This window comes from Choloepus didactylus, chromosome 4 (genome assembly GCF_015220235.1).
Source record: "Choloepus didactylus isolate mChoDid1 chromosome 4, mChoDid1.pri, whole genome shotgun sequence".
NCBI lineage: Eukaryota > Metazoa > Chordata > Mammalia > Pilosa > Megalonychidae > Choloepus > Choloepus didactylus.
Window position 1 is genome coordinate 40,827,447 of NC_051310.1, and position 14,272 is coordinate 40,841,718.

The window sequence follows — 14,272 nt, forward strand, 5'->3', positions numbered from 1 at the left end:
AGAGCAGTTTCACATGAAAACATCACTCACCTTCCCACTCTCTAATCCATCATCTGCATTGAACACCCACATCCCTGTTTCTGCCCAGCTGGCTCTCACCCTTCCCTGACCCCACGACCACCGCATTTACACAGGTGCAAGGGAGGCTTCAGAGCGGGACTCAGGAAGATGGAGGAGGGGAGATAAGGGAGGTCAAAGGGAAGGGGAGGTCTGCCAGCCAGGCGGCGTCTGCTCTTCTTCTACACCCTCGGCGGCTGCGGGGCCTGACAACAGCACGTCCAGATTAAAGGGCTTTTCACGCTGCTGAGGGAAAGCAGGCGCCCCTCCAGCTGTTCGGCAGCTGGACCCACCTCTGTTGTTTTAGCCAAAAGAGGCCTGACCTTCGTCACCCCAACCCCACCCCCTCCCCAGGGGAGGAATTTAGTGGTCACTCCACCCTGTCCACCACGCTTCCCTCCCACACTGTGCCCCCCTAGCCATGGGGGTGACCAGTCAAGACCCAGGGGACAAGCTTGTCCAACACAGGGTGCCACTGTGGGGTAGAAGGAGGGCCGTTCGGTGGGCCTGACGAGGCAGCTGAGGCCCTGGTCTAAAGAGACCCTAAGAAGGATGAGAAGGTAGCACTTACTCAGACACTTCCAGCTCACGAATGCCCCATCCACACCCTCAAACCCACATCCCTTGCCAATCTTTCGGAAAGGTGGGTGTGCAGATAAAGCATGGGTCAAGGCCCAAGCAATTAAATTTCAAAAAAGAAAATGAAACATTAAGCTGAGTGAAAGAAGTCAGACTCAAAAAACTATAACATGTGATCCTACTTCTATGACAACCTGAAACGGCAAAAATAAGGACAGAAGTCAGATCAATGGCTGACAGGGGCTGAAGCATGAAGGAATTTGTGGGGATGATGGAAATATTCTATATCTTGATTGTGGTGGTGGTTATACAAATGTTATATAAATGTGTTAAAATTCATAAAAGTGTACACCTAAAAATGGTGAATTGGCCTGTATGCAAATTATACCTCAATAAGCAACAGAAAAACATAAAACACAAAAAGTAAAAAAATAATCCAGAAGAACATTTGCTTTAAAGGATTTCAGACCTTCCCCTAGGCACTCAATGAGCTTTCTGGAGATTTCTCTGCCTACCCCCTTCAATTACCAGGCATTGTGCTAGGTGCATTGGGGGTTATGAAAATAAACAAAAACCCAAGCCCTGCTTCCAAAAGCTGATCCAGTTGCAAAGACTGACAGTGTATAGTTAACTCCATAGGGACTGCATTTTGAAAATCAGCAACCAGGAAGCAAAGCCTAAGTCACAATTGACGAAAGGAAAGAACATTTGAAAATGGATGCCAGGGAAGCTGAAGGTGGTCACAACTAACTCAAAAAGAAGAAAGGACAGGACAGAACAGGAAAGGAAAGGAAGAAAGGGAGAGAGAGAAAGAAAAGGAGGGAAGGGAAGAAGGAAGGAGGAGGAAGGGAGGAGGGAAGGAAGGAAGGGAGGGAGGAAGGAAGGAAGGAAGAGCAAGTGAGGGAGGGAGGCAGAAAGTCAGGAAGAAAGGAAAGGGAAGGGGGGGAAAAAAAGCAGCATCCATCCACTCAGCAAAGACATACTGAGCCCCAGGGCCGTGCTGGGTACCAAACGGGAACTGTAGGAAGTGGTACCCCATTGTGTACAACCCATGTTCTATGGGGTCAGAGGAAGAGACAAGTTAGTTCTGATGGGACGGATCCAGGAGGATTCCCCAGAGGAAGTACTGTAGACTGGACCGTAAAGGATTTCAGAATCAGAAACAGACGTTTAAAGGGCATCCTGCCCACCAGCAACAGGTACACAGAAGGAGAGAAGCAAACGAATTTCCCAGTATAGTTTAGATATGACAACTTTGGGGAGAAGGTTCATGGATGGTCCTGAAAACTTCCACCTGCCTTTTTTTTTTTTTTTTTTTTTAATATAAGAATTGGAGACAATAAAGGAAGCAAAAGACAAGATCAAACATGAGCTTTAGAAATCTCTGGCAGGGGTATCAGAGACACCAGAGAGGCCCAGGAGAGGGTCACTCTACCTGAATGTAGCAGTAGGGGGATAGAAAAGAGGGGGCATTTGGGACCAAAGAAGTGCAGGGTGTCCTGTGTGATAAGCTTGACGGCACTGTGATCAATGAGGCAAACCCATCAGCAGCCCCCAAGAACTCAGCCTTAGCCTGGGCAAGTGGAGCCGCACAGCTCAGTCACTTTGAGTTTTTGAGCCCAACACCAGGCATCTCCATGTACTCTGCCTTTGCCCAAGAGCTGGTTAGCCCAGGCAGAAAAGCCAATGCACCAGGAGAAAGCCGAGGGCAATGGATGAAATAAGAGCACCAAGGACCCAGGAGATGACCGATGTCCTCCATCACTGCCCCACAGGACTCCACAAGCCTAGGAAGGGGACAGTGGGATGCCACAAGCACGCATGTTGGAGAGGAAGAAGAACAAATGAGGACAAGAGGAGATATAACTGTTTCATTGAATGAGAGGATCCTTTAGCTTAAATATGCTGGAGTTTTGGCCCTCCCGCTCACCAGCAGGACATCAAACCTTTCAATCAGAAGAGGAAAGCATTCCTCTTTGTTTCCTGCTTGGCATCCCCAGTCAATAAATGCTGACATAATAGAAGTCACAAAGCCAGACTTGGAGAAAGCCCTTTGCCTATCCCCCACTCCTAATCCCTCAAACTCTTCCTCTGGTGTAAATAAAAACTCTGCTCACTCCAAATCAAATAAACAGAGCGCTCTCCAAAACCCAGATTTTTTTTTTGATCCCCTCAGCCTGCTAACGTAGGGGGAAAAAACTTAAGTTGATGGTATTAACAAGCAGCAACAAAGTGGCCTGGCACTCAGGGTGCATGCAAGCAATTGTGGATTACAAGAGAGGACACAGACTTGTGGGGGGTGCAGAGGCAAAGAGGATAGAGGAATTTCCCTTTCTTCACAAGCCTGTTTTGTTCTAAGTGCTCCGTCCTTCACCCCCATGATGCTGACGTGCAGGTCTGGTAGAAAGGGTCTATGAAATTAGCACTCTCATTCCACCTGGAATTCAGTTAGCCAAGGCTAGTGGCTCCTTCCAAAGGGTATCCTGAACACTCCAGCAGTGTTCTGCCCGGCAACATGCCCAAAGTTTTCACTAGGTATTACCAAGAATGGAAATATCTAACCTATCGCGGAGCGTCCTGCTAACTGCAGTGGGGCCCAGAAACTGCTCCTGCAGACTCTGTCTCTGCCCCACCCCACCTGGTCCCACTATCACCAGTAATATTTTGCATCCAGTGATTTTGGCCACGTGTTTTATAAGTGGGTGGGGGGGGGGGTCTGGAAGAGACCCGGGTTGGTCCCCATCCAGCTGGGTGCTTGGTGGGGACGGAATTGTTTTCACTGGAGACTTGGTGGGAGGTGCAGAAGCTGAAAGGGGGTGTTCAAGAGATTTAAGGTCACCTTGAAAGATTCTGGGCGCACACAGAGCAGAGCAATTTCAGGGCCTGGGTGACAAAGAGACACAGAAATGAGGCTGGTCCTTTTCCACACCTCTGCGTGAAACCCAGCCCTGTTCTGGCATCTGAATCGACAGCTTTGGCAGCAGCTGGAGATAGTTCCATTGGCACAGACCCGGGTGTTCTCATGATGGGCGCTGCCAGCAATGCGGCTCCTTTGGGCAAAGTGGGAAATTATGACGAGTTTGTGCAAATATTTAAGGCACCCCCAAAGTAAGCAGGGAGGTGACTGTCTGAACAGAGGAGGGGCTTTCAGTCATTGTATTTTGAGAGTAAGTGTAAATGTGGTATCATTTTGTAATCACAGACAGGCGAGGCCTGGATATACCAGTTACAAGAATAATCACAAATCCATGGTAGTGCAGGTCCACTTGGCAGGCCATGGGAGTCAAATCAGGTAGCCCCAAACTTAGGATGAATTTGCAAAGGCCAGATGTGGCTCTGGAAATCAATTTTCCATAAAGACTACCCTGGCCTCTACAGCTCCCAAGCCGGTCAACAACATGTCTCAGGAACTCAGAGTGTGGCTGAAATAAACCTAATAACACTTGGCTGAGAGCAGGCTGGAGAATTTAAGGTTGGTGGGAGTTGTGCAGCCCCCAAATAAAAGAGCTGATCAACAGAATCTATCCATTAGCTGAGGCATGTGTGTGTCCATGATACGGACACACAAACATAACGTGCATGCACATACACCCAGAAGAGCCCTTGGGAAGTAATCTTTTGGGGACATAACCACGAACCCTTGTTTAAGAACCTAGGGTCAAGAATATTGAAGGAGAAAGCAGCTAGCTAAGTTATTAGCGAAAATGAAAGTGCTGAAAGCCTTTGTTTTCCTCTCCACACAGATCTGCTCCAAGCTATGGGACATAAGCCCTTCAAAACCCCAAAATGTTCCCCAAAGGAACTGAGTGAAACCCTATTTAGTGAGTCCTCACCCCACCCATAGAAGTCATGAACAGGCACCCCTACTCCCTCCAGTGACGGGCCACTTGTGGCGAGGTGCTTCCTGCCCCCACCCCCAACACACCGACAGCCTACGAGCACCCTAGGCGGCAGAGAGGCCCAAAGCCCCCTTCAGGACTGAGTCGCTCAGCCTGAAAGACAGATTCTTCTCTTGGCCGAGGCTCCTTTCTCATCTTGCTGGAGGGCTGCCTTTGGCCCTCCACAGTCCAAAACTTGGGTTTCTTGGTGCTACTGTTGTTAGTTTTCTAACCTTAGAAGCTATCTGTCCACTCACAAACTTTGCAGCGCGTCCTCCTGCTTTTACCACCTACTGTTTCCCTTGTCAGGGAAAGGGGCCCCAAACAGCCTCGCCATAGCCCACCCACAATTAAAGACCTCCACACAGATGCTAAACATGGTGGGAGGAAGAGGCAGAAGTCTTCTGCCCTCCCAGCCCCTGGGAATTATGTCGTGGCTCCATAATGGAGAAACAGGGTATACTTTCAATGTCATGGGGATTAAAATGAAGGAAAGTGTTACTTTAATGCCCATTTCGTTTGGGACAGACACTACAGCATACATACAGGTTCATCTTCTCATCTCCACTTACACTGTGGAGCAATTTACAGTGACAAGGGAGATAACAGAGAAAGCAATGCTATATCCACAGCACGTGAGGAAATTCACTCCTTTACAGCCCTGGGGCTGAGAGTTGAGCAAGTGCAGATGGAGACAAACAGGGGAGGAGACCCCCGGTCTTGCTATATCATTGAATTATGTTGGTGTTGTGTGTTTAAATTGGGCAGTTCCTTTTATTGCTTTTTCCACTGGCATCTTGGGATCCTGGTGCTGGTCTTCGGGTTGTGCACCCACACCCACACCCACACATACACACAGCCACACCCACACATACACACACATACAGCCACACACACATACACACCCACACACACACATACACACACAGCCACACACACACACAGCCACACACCCACCACATACACACCCACACATACACGCACAGCCACACATACACACTCACAGCCACACACACACATGCACCCACACGGCCACACACACATACACACACACACCCTCACCCACACATACACACACAATGCCTTTCAAGTCCCTTCCAGACAAAAGAGAAGAAGCAACAGTCTGGCCCGCGTGAAACTGCCCTGGTGCCCTCAAGACCATCTCCAGCTGACAGCCCCACTGCATCGCGCAGACAAGGTCTCGTAACCACTGCCCAGGACCCGGGTTCGTGCTTACTTCACACAAGCATGAGGCTGTCCCGATGGAACAGAAATCCTATTGACCCAAATGGGGCCAAGGAAAAGTAAATAAAACCATGTCAAATTCTACAGGCAGGAATGGGAGATGGGTGGAAAACCAAAGCAGACCCAGTCCCAGGGAGAGAAAGAATGATTCTTCCGTTTTTGAACCCTTTTAGTTCCTAGACAAAGTCTTTTTTTTAATGCAATTTTATTGAGATATATTCACATACCATAAAATCACCCAAAGTGTACAATCAATTGTTCACAGGACCATCATATAGTTGTGCATTCATCACCAAAATTTTTTTGAACATTTTCATTACTCCAAGAAATAAAAATAAAAATAAAAATAAAAATAAGAGTAAAAAAAACACCCAAAATATCTCATACCCCTTTGCCCCGCCTCTATTATTCATTTACTTTTTGTCCCCCTTTTTTCTACTCATTTTTCCATACACTGGATAAAGGGAGTGTGGGTCACAAGGTTTTCACAATTACAAAATCAACCCATATGCTATATTGTTATATGATCGTCTTCAAGAATAAAGGATACTGGGCTGCAGTTCAACAGTTTCAGGTGTTTCCTTCTAGCTATTCTAATACACTAAAAATGAAAAAGGGATATCTATATAATGCGTAAGAATAAACTCCAGAGTGACCTCTTGACTCCATTTGAAATGTCTCAGCCAGTGAAACTTTATTTTATTTCATTTCTCTTCCCCCTTTTGGTCAAGAAGTCTTTCCCAAACCCTCGATGCTGGGTCCAGGTTATCCCCAGGAGTCATATCCCATGTAGTGGGGGGGAGATTTACACCCCTGGGAGTCATGTCCCACATAGGGGGAGGACAGTGAGTTCACCTGCCGAGAGGACTTAGGTCACATTTGAGCAACAAACAGGTTCTCTGGGGGAAACTCTTAGGTACAATTATAAGTAGGCTTAGCATCTCCTTTGCAGTAACAAGCTTCATAAGGGCAAGCCCCAAGATCGAGAGATTGGACTACTACAATGGTAGTCCCCAACGCTTGCGAGAATATCAGGAATTCCCCAGGTGGGGAAGTTTAATACTTCCGATTTTCCCCAGTCCTTCAAGGGGTTTTGCAAATACTTTTTATTCTCTGCCCAAATTATTCTGGGATATATCGGGGTTTCATGCTAACCTGTACAAACCAACCAGATCTCACCCCTATTTCAAGGTTTCATGTAATTATGGTGTTTGAGTAAATAGACCATACAAGTTACTTTATATAGCATGCTACAGAAAGTATAGATTTTCCACCAAATAAACATCTCTTCCTTTGTTCTCACACAGAAATTGAAGTTTTAAAACACAGTCAGTATCATCCTTTTCCCTTTAGTCTGGTTTGTCTTTGTCCTAACCAAGCCCATTTTGTTCATATCTCTAATAAAGTCTGATCTCTTTTTCAGCTTCTTTAACAGTTTCTTTATGGGGTAATGCTGACATTCATAGCCGCCGAACTCTGGCTCTGAGTCTCAGGTGTCACACAGATACCCGAAGTTATAGGGACCAACCAGGTTATATGCAAACAGCTCAGCATCTCAGAATTTAGAAACAGCCATTACAACTCATGAATCAATGTGACTGCTGTAAGAGCTTACAATCTAGGAACCTTTACCATAAGCCTTCCCCTGATAACCTGTGCTCTCAGATTCAATTCTCAGAGTTTGCACATTATAGTTAATCCATATTAGTGAGGTGTTATAAAGTTTGTCTTTTCAATTCTGGCTTATTTCACTCAACATACTGTCCTCCAGGTTCATTCACCTAGGTGCATGCCTCACGACTTCATTTCTTCTTGCCACCACTCAATATTCTATTGTATATATACACCACAGCTCACCATTCCATTTATCAGTCGATATACCCTTGGGTCACCTCCATCCATTGTGAATATGAATACTGCCACCATAAACACCAGTTTGCAAGGTCCATTCATGTCCCTGCTCTCAGTTCTTCTTAAGTATATACCCAATAATGGGGTTGCAGGACTATATGGCAACTCCATAGTTAGCTTCCTGTGGAACCACCACACTGCCCTGCAGAGGGGCTGCCCCATTCTACTTCCCTACTGACAGTGAATAGGTACATCCCCCTCTCCACATTTTCTCCAGTACTTGTATCCCTCTGTTTACATTTTAAACAGTTTTATTCACACACCATACATTCCATTCTATATAAACAATGTTTCCCTTTTTAATCACATAATTATGCACCACCACAATCTATATGAGGACATTTCCAATTCTTCCGCAAAGTAAGAAGAAAAGGAGGGGAAAATGAAGAATAAAAAAATAAAAGATAGAAGAAAAATAAAAGTAAAATACAATACAATGAAAAGGTCAGATAACACCACCACCACCAAGAATTCCATATTACTCCTTTATATCCCCCTCTTATAGACACTTAGCTTTGGTATATTGCCTTTGTTACAATAAATGAAAGCATCTTACAATGTTGTCATTAGTGCAGACTCCAGTTTGGACTAATCCCCTATATCATCCAATTTCCAACACCTTGCAATGTTGACATTCATTTGTTCTCCTTCTTTTAAAAACATTCTTATATTTGTACATTTAATCACCGCCATTGACCTCTCTAGGTTTTGCTAAGTTATACATACCTAGTGTTTATCTTCTCTTTCCTTCTGGTGTCACAAATGCCCCTAGCCTTCCACTTTCAACCATCTCACACTCATCTTTGTTCAGCATATTTACAATATTGTGCTATCACACAGTATTATGCTATCCTTTTCTGGATCTATACAATCAATCCTATTGGACCTTACAGACTCCTTCAGCATCAAATGCCCATTTTCTAGCTTCTTTCTATCTCCTGACAAACTGTGTTCTCAACTTGAAATCTCAAATTTCACTCATCAATGTTAGTTCATTTTAGTGAGTCCATAGAGTATACATCCTTTTGTTTCTGACTAATTTCACTCAATATAATGTCTACTGTCTACCATTTTGTCTTTTGGATTTTACATGTTATACTTTGTTTTTATTTTTTCTCTCTCTCTTTCTCTTTACTCTTACTGATAGTCATCATTTCTACCCTCTTCTCCAAACCTCTCTCTCCTGTCTTTTCCTATCTGCCTGTAGTGCTCCCTTTAGTATTTCTTGTAGAGCATGACTCTTGTTCACAAACACTCTCAGTGTCTGTTTGTCTGAAAATATTTTAAACTCTCCCTCATTTTTGAAGGACAGTTTTGCTGGATATGTTGTTCTTGGCTGGTAGTTTTTCTCTTTCAGTATCTTAAATATATCATGCCACCACCTTCTTGCCTCCATGATTTCTACTGAGAAATCTGCACATAGTCTTATTGAACTTCTTTGTATATGATGGATTGCTTTTCTCTTGCTGCTTTCAGAATTCTCTCTTAGTCTTTGACATTTGATAACCTGATTATTATGTGTCTTGGAGTATATCTATTCGGATCTGTTCTGTTTGGGGTACACTGCACTTCCTGGATCTGCAATTTTAGGTCTTTCATAACAGATGGGAAATTTTCAGTGATTATTTCCTCTATTATTGTTTCTGCCCCTTTTCCCTCCTGTTCTGGTTTGCTAATGCTGCCAGAATGCAAAATACCAGAAATGGATTGGCTTTTATAAAGGGGGTTTATTTGGTTACAAAGTTACAGTCTAAAGGCCATAAAGTGTCCAAGGCAAGGCATCAACACAGGGTACTTTCACTGAAGGATGGCCGGTGGGAACCAAAAACCTCTGTTAGCTGGGAAGGCACATGGCTGCTATCTGCTTGCTCCCATGTTGTGTTTCAAAATGGTGTTCTCCAAAATGTCAGTGTCAGCTTCCAACAGCTGTCTTCAAAATGTGTCTCTCAGCTACAGCTCCTCTTTCAGCTTCTGTGCATTCTTCAAAGTGTCCCTCTTGGCTGTGACAAGCTTGCTCCTTCTGTCTGAGCTTATATAGTGCTGTAGTAAACTAATCAAGTCCCATGCCAGATAGGCAGGACTACACCCCCATGGAAATTATCCAATCAGAGTTATCACACACAGTTGGGTGGGTCACATCTCCATGGAAACACTCAATCAAAGAATTACAATCTAATCAACACTAATACGTCTGCCCACACAAGATTGCATCAAAGATAATGGCATTTTGGGGGACATAATACATTCAAACTGGCACATCTTCTCTTCTCCTTCTGGTACCCCCCCCATGACACATATATTCATGTGCTTCACGTTGTCATTCAATTCCCTGAGACCCTGCTCATATTTTTCCATTCTTTTCCCTATCTGTTCTTTTTCGTGTAAGATTTCAGACATACTGTCCTCTAGCTCCCAAATCCTTTCTTCTGCCTCTTCAAATTTGCTGCTGTTGTCTCCATTGTGCTTTTCACCTCTTCTATTGGGCCTTTCATTCCCATAAGTTCTACCAACTGTTTTTTCAAACTTTCAATTTCTTCCTTATGGTTGCCCAATGTCTTCTTTATATCCTCCATCTCTTTTGCCATATCTCCCCTCAACTCATTGATTTGATTTTTGAATTGATTTAGCATATTTGTTTGAAGAGCCTTAATTAATTGTTTCAACTCCTGTATCTCATTTGAAATGTAAGTTTGTTCCTTTGACTGGGCCATATCTTCATTTCTTCCAGTATGATTCATAATTTTTTGTTGTCTAGGCATCTGGTTTCAGATTTTCCCAGAACAGATGGGCCCAAGTCTCAGAAAGAGGGTCTAATCAGTACCAGGCTTCCCTGAGGATGAGACCCAGCAGGCTGTCAGACCTTCCTGTGAGGCCTCTAGACACTATACTTTTCCTATCCTGCCCAGCAGGTGGTGCCTGTCAGCCTGCAGCTCCCCACCAGTGTAAATTAATTCTCAGTTGACCCTGTCCCTGCTAGGGACTGAGAATGTCAGAAGCCAAGCTTAAGCTGTTTTTGTTTTTGTTTTTGTTTTCCCCAGGCCCTAGGGTCTGAGTTCTCTGAAGGAGGGCAGCCACTTGAACTGGGCCCTGCCTCTCCCTTTTCTTAGGGAGGGTAAGCCCTTTAGGGATTTATCTCCTACATTTGATTTCTTCCTTTGACTATCTTAACTCCACCTTTGCCTGGGTCAGCAATGACTACTGAAAATGCCTGAGGCTTTCTCTAATGAGCTACTTAGACTGAGATGAAAAAAAAGGGGGAAAGAAAGAAATCCCCTTTTCAGAGCCAGTCGCCAGCCCCTCAGTAACCAGTCAAGAACCGGTGTTGATGCCTAGTTCTATGTGCCCGTTTTCTTAGGACACAACCCTTTTCCAGTATTTTGAGCTCAGTCAATTCCAAAAGCCTCTGTTTTTATTTAGTTATGGCTTTTTGTTTTTCTGTCAGCCCTGCCTCCTCTCTGCCAGGAAGAACCTCTAGGTTCCTTTCCCATTTGGTTAAGGTTTATCTGTGCTCACAGCTTGTATTCAATAGTCCAAATTCTTGAACTAAAACCACAACTGGAGCATGACTGAGCTGCCTTCCCTTCCTCCTAGTAGACTGCTTCTTTTTCCCACTGGGAAGTCTTCCAACGCAGCCTGCTATGCCAGTGGGGATGGAGCACCAGCTCTGCAGTTTGGAGAGCTTCACTTATAGTTCTTATGCTGCAATTTCAGCCATTGCACCCATTCCAGACTGGTATACAATGTTTGTCCTGTCACAGATGTCCCTGAACAGTTGTTCCAGACTATTTACTAGTTGTTCCTGGCTATATGCTAGTTGTTCCAGGTGACTAACTAAATTCCACAGCTCCCTAAGCCACCATCTTGCCCTGCCTCTCAAAAGCCTTTATTTTAAGGAAAAAAAAATGGTATCTGGCTTTTGAGACTTTTTAGTCTCTTTTTCATTTAGTCCAGGCATTTAGAAACCTAAACCTAAAGTTTAGAACCTGAAGTTCAAACATGGGATTAGGCAACCTGATTGACATGATGCTTACCCTTTGCACTCAGCAGAACCCACTTGTTAAGCAATCCTGTGGGAACAAGATAGCAAGCAGAGCTGAATCCACCAAGAGAGCTGTCGGGGACAGCAGACAAGCAGGCACACTCCCAAGGAACTGGGGACTTCTCAGGCTTTCTGAAGCAAAAGACTTTCAATTCAACTTCCAAAGTGGTTCCCAAGACTTGGCCAAGGAAATACAATATAAAGTTAAATTTAAAATAAAGCAGGATACCTAACATATATATAAATATAGATGTATACACATATACATATATGTATGTATATATGTATATACACATGTATATCTTTCTCCCATCCCCACAAATATACTTGGGGAGAAAGAAAGAAGACGGAAGGAAAGATAGATACAGTGGTTACTTCTAAATGATAGGAACATAGGTGGGTTTGGTTTATTTTTCACTTTCCATTTTTCTTTATTTTCCAAGTTTCCTGTAATGTGCATTTTTTAAAGGGTATGAGGGTAAGCAAATGCAAAATCCAAAATAGATTGGAGCAGACCTGGCCTCTTCAGCAAAGCTGCATCCAAGGCTTTACTGCAAACTCTAGTGTCACCTCAGGAACAACCAAGTCTGAGGGCCAAAGGACCGATGAGGCCAGGGACTGGAAGAAGCCCACCCTGGAATGAAGTCAGAGGGGAAAGGAGCCTTCCTCTTAGCTTGTTTATCTCCTGGAGTCTGGCCAAGTTTCCTGTAACTCACACACACACACACACACACACACACACACACACACACACACCTCATAATGAAGGCACAGCACAACTCAGGATCCTTTCCTCAAGGTAGCATCCTTTCCACGTGGTACCATCAGTTTGTCTGGGCCTTGATGATCTCATGGGCACCATCTATCCAGGCAACAGCCTCCCCAAAATTTAGTCTCTCTCTTTAGTTCAGAAGCATAGCCAGGTGGTCTTGGGTCTTCTCTGCAGAAGAAACTCTGGATTTCACAGTCAGGATGAACCCTAATCTTCCGATCAAAAGCAGTGCTGTGGTTAGGTAGCAGCATTCAGCAGCCTTCCACAGGCAGACATGTACCCTGTACCAGTATTCAGACCAGAAGGCGATGATGGGTGGAAAATATGTTGCCAGCTGGAGGAATGGGGAAGAAATTAAAATCACTTGGATACAAGTAAGACTTGTGGAAGACAAGCAGCTCTAGCTTCAAGTATGAGAGGGAAGCAGACAGCATCTCCTCTTCCATCATTCCCAAAAGATGCCTTTAGAACAAAAATGCTTTTGTATTGACTTTGTTGCAAAATAATTCAAAACCAAAATCACTTACCCACCACCTGCAAGGTAGTTTCGTGTCTTAGCTCCACAACTTGCCACAGTCATTCGTTTGATACATAGCTGTTAAATGTCCTCTGTGGGCCAGGCACCATGCTAGGCGCTGGATAGCTGGTGAGACGCGCAACCCTCACTGTTCACATTTCAAGTGACCTGCTCCTCTTGATCTCAGAATTTCTCAGAACTCCTCAGCTGTGGCAAGAGGAGAATGGGATGCCACCCCCCACCTCAATACTTCCAGCTCTGAAAGAGCGGCCTTTGCCCACCCCCCAACCCCCCTTACAGCTCCCATGACACTCTCAAATGGTCACGAGGACAGGGCCGCCACTGCCCTGCCAGCATCTCTCCATCTTCCGGAACAGGGGCTCCCAAAGCACAAGGGCCGTTCCCAAGCCCACAAAGCCGCCTTTTAATGAATAGAGAAGAGGGCCGGCCGCAGCGCCAGAACAAAGGCTGAATGTGCCTAATCCATCCTTTGAGGACGGGGAGAAGAGGCTGCACCTGTATGAACAATGCCGCATCTGAAGCCCAAACGGGAACCAAAAGGTCCCTCCGGCTCCCACAGCGCCCTTTCCTCCTGACTCCTTTGTGGGCGTCTTTGTTTCTCGCTTCCACCGCTCAGTGCACCCCCACCCCCAGGGAGACAGAAGGAGCCATGCAGGACTGAGGACAGCTTTGCAGCAAAGCCTGGGAGTGCCTCTGCCAAAGTACCCAAACACAGCACAGAGAAGGGCATCACCTGTGTTTTAGCTGGCATTCAAGCCTTGCGTTCACGTGTTCCATTGCAAATACATCCGTAATTAGTAGGAAAACTAAGAGTGGTTGAATGTTTCCAATTTTGGAAAACTTTGGTTTTCCAAAGTCCTACCTCCTCCCCCAGTGGGGCCTTCTGGGAGATAGCCCCTGTTCAAGAGTTGGGACTATGATTCCACAGAATTCCAGGTACAAACCAAAGCATAACCCTGGCTGGCCAACGTGTGTCTTGAGAAACACAGGGTAGCGAGGAAGGCAGGTATTTGTACTCCTCTGAGCATGCCAGACCACACAAGCATCCGGCACCTGGTCCCTGGTTGGCAAGCAGCTCAGAGTTTCAGGGAACAAGATGGCAACGCCATTCATCAGTTCGGGATGCCCAGGACTGGACGATGGCTCCATGGCTTTGGTCCTAACGAGGCTGGCACTCCCCACTTCCCAGCATGCCTCCTGCTTCCCTTCTCTCCCCACTCCCTGAGTTATGGCCTGGCTCACACAGGATAAAG

General features: G+C 45.3%; 1 protein-coding gene across 6 annotated transcripts in view; it reads right to left on the reverse strand.

Annotated features, from left to right (window-relative positions):
- The window catches only part of SMOC1 (SPARC related modular calcium binding 1), a 159,816-nt gene that overhangs the window by 89,562 nt on the left and 55,982 nt on the right, over positions 1-14,272 (reverse strand). The window contains exon 1 of one of the 6 annotated variants that reach the window (XM_037832424.1): positions 13,009-13,081. The exons of the other annotated variants lie outside the window; for them this stretch is intronic. The gene's annotated coding sequence lies outside the window, so the exon portion shown is untranslated. Of the gene's footprint in view, positions 1-13,008; positions 13,082-14,272 lie in introns of those variants that run through there. 6 annotated transcript variants of the gene reach the window in all.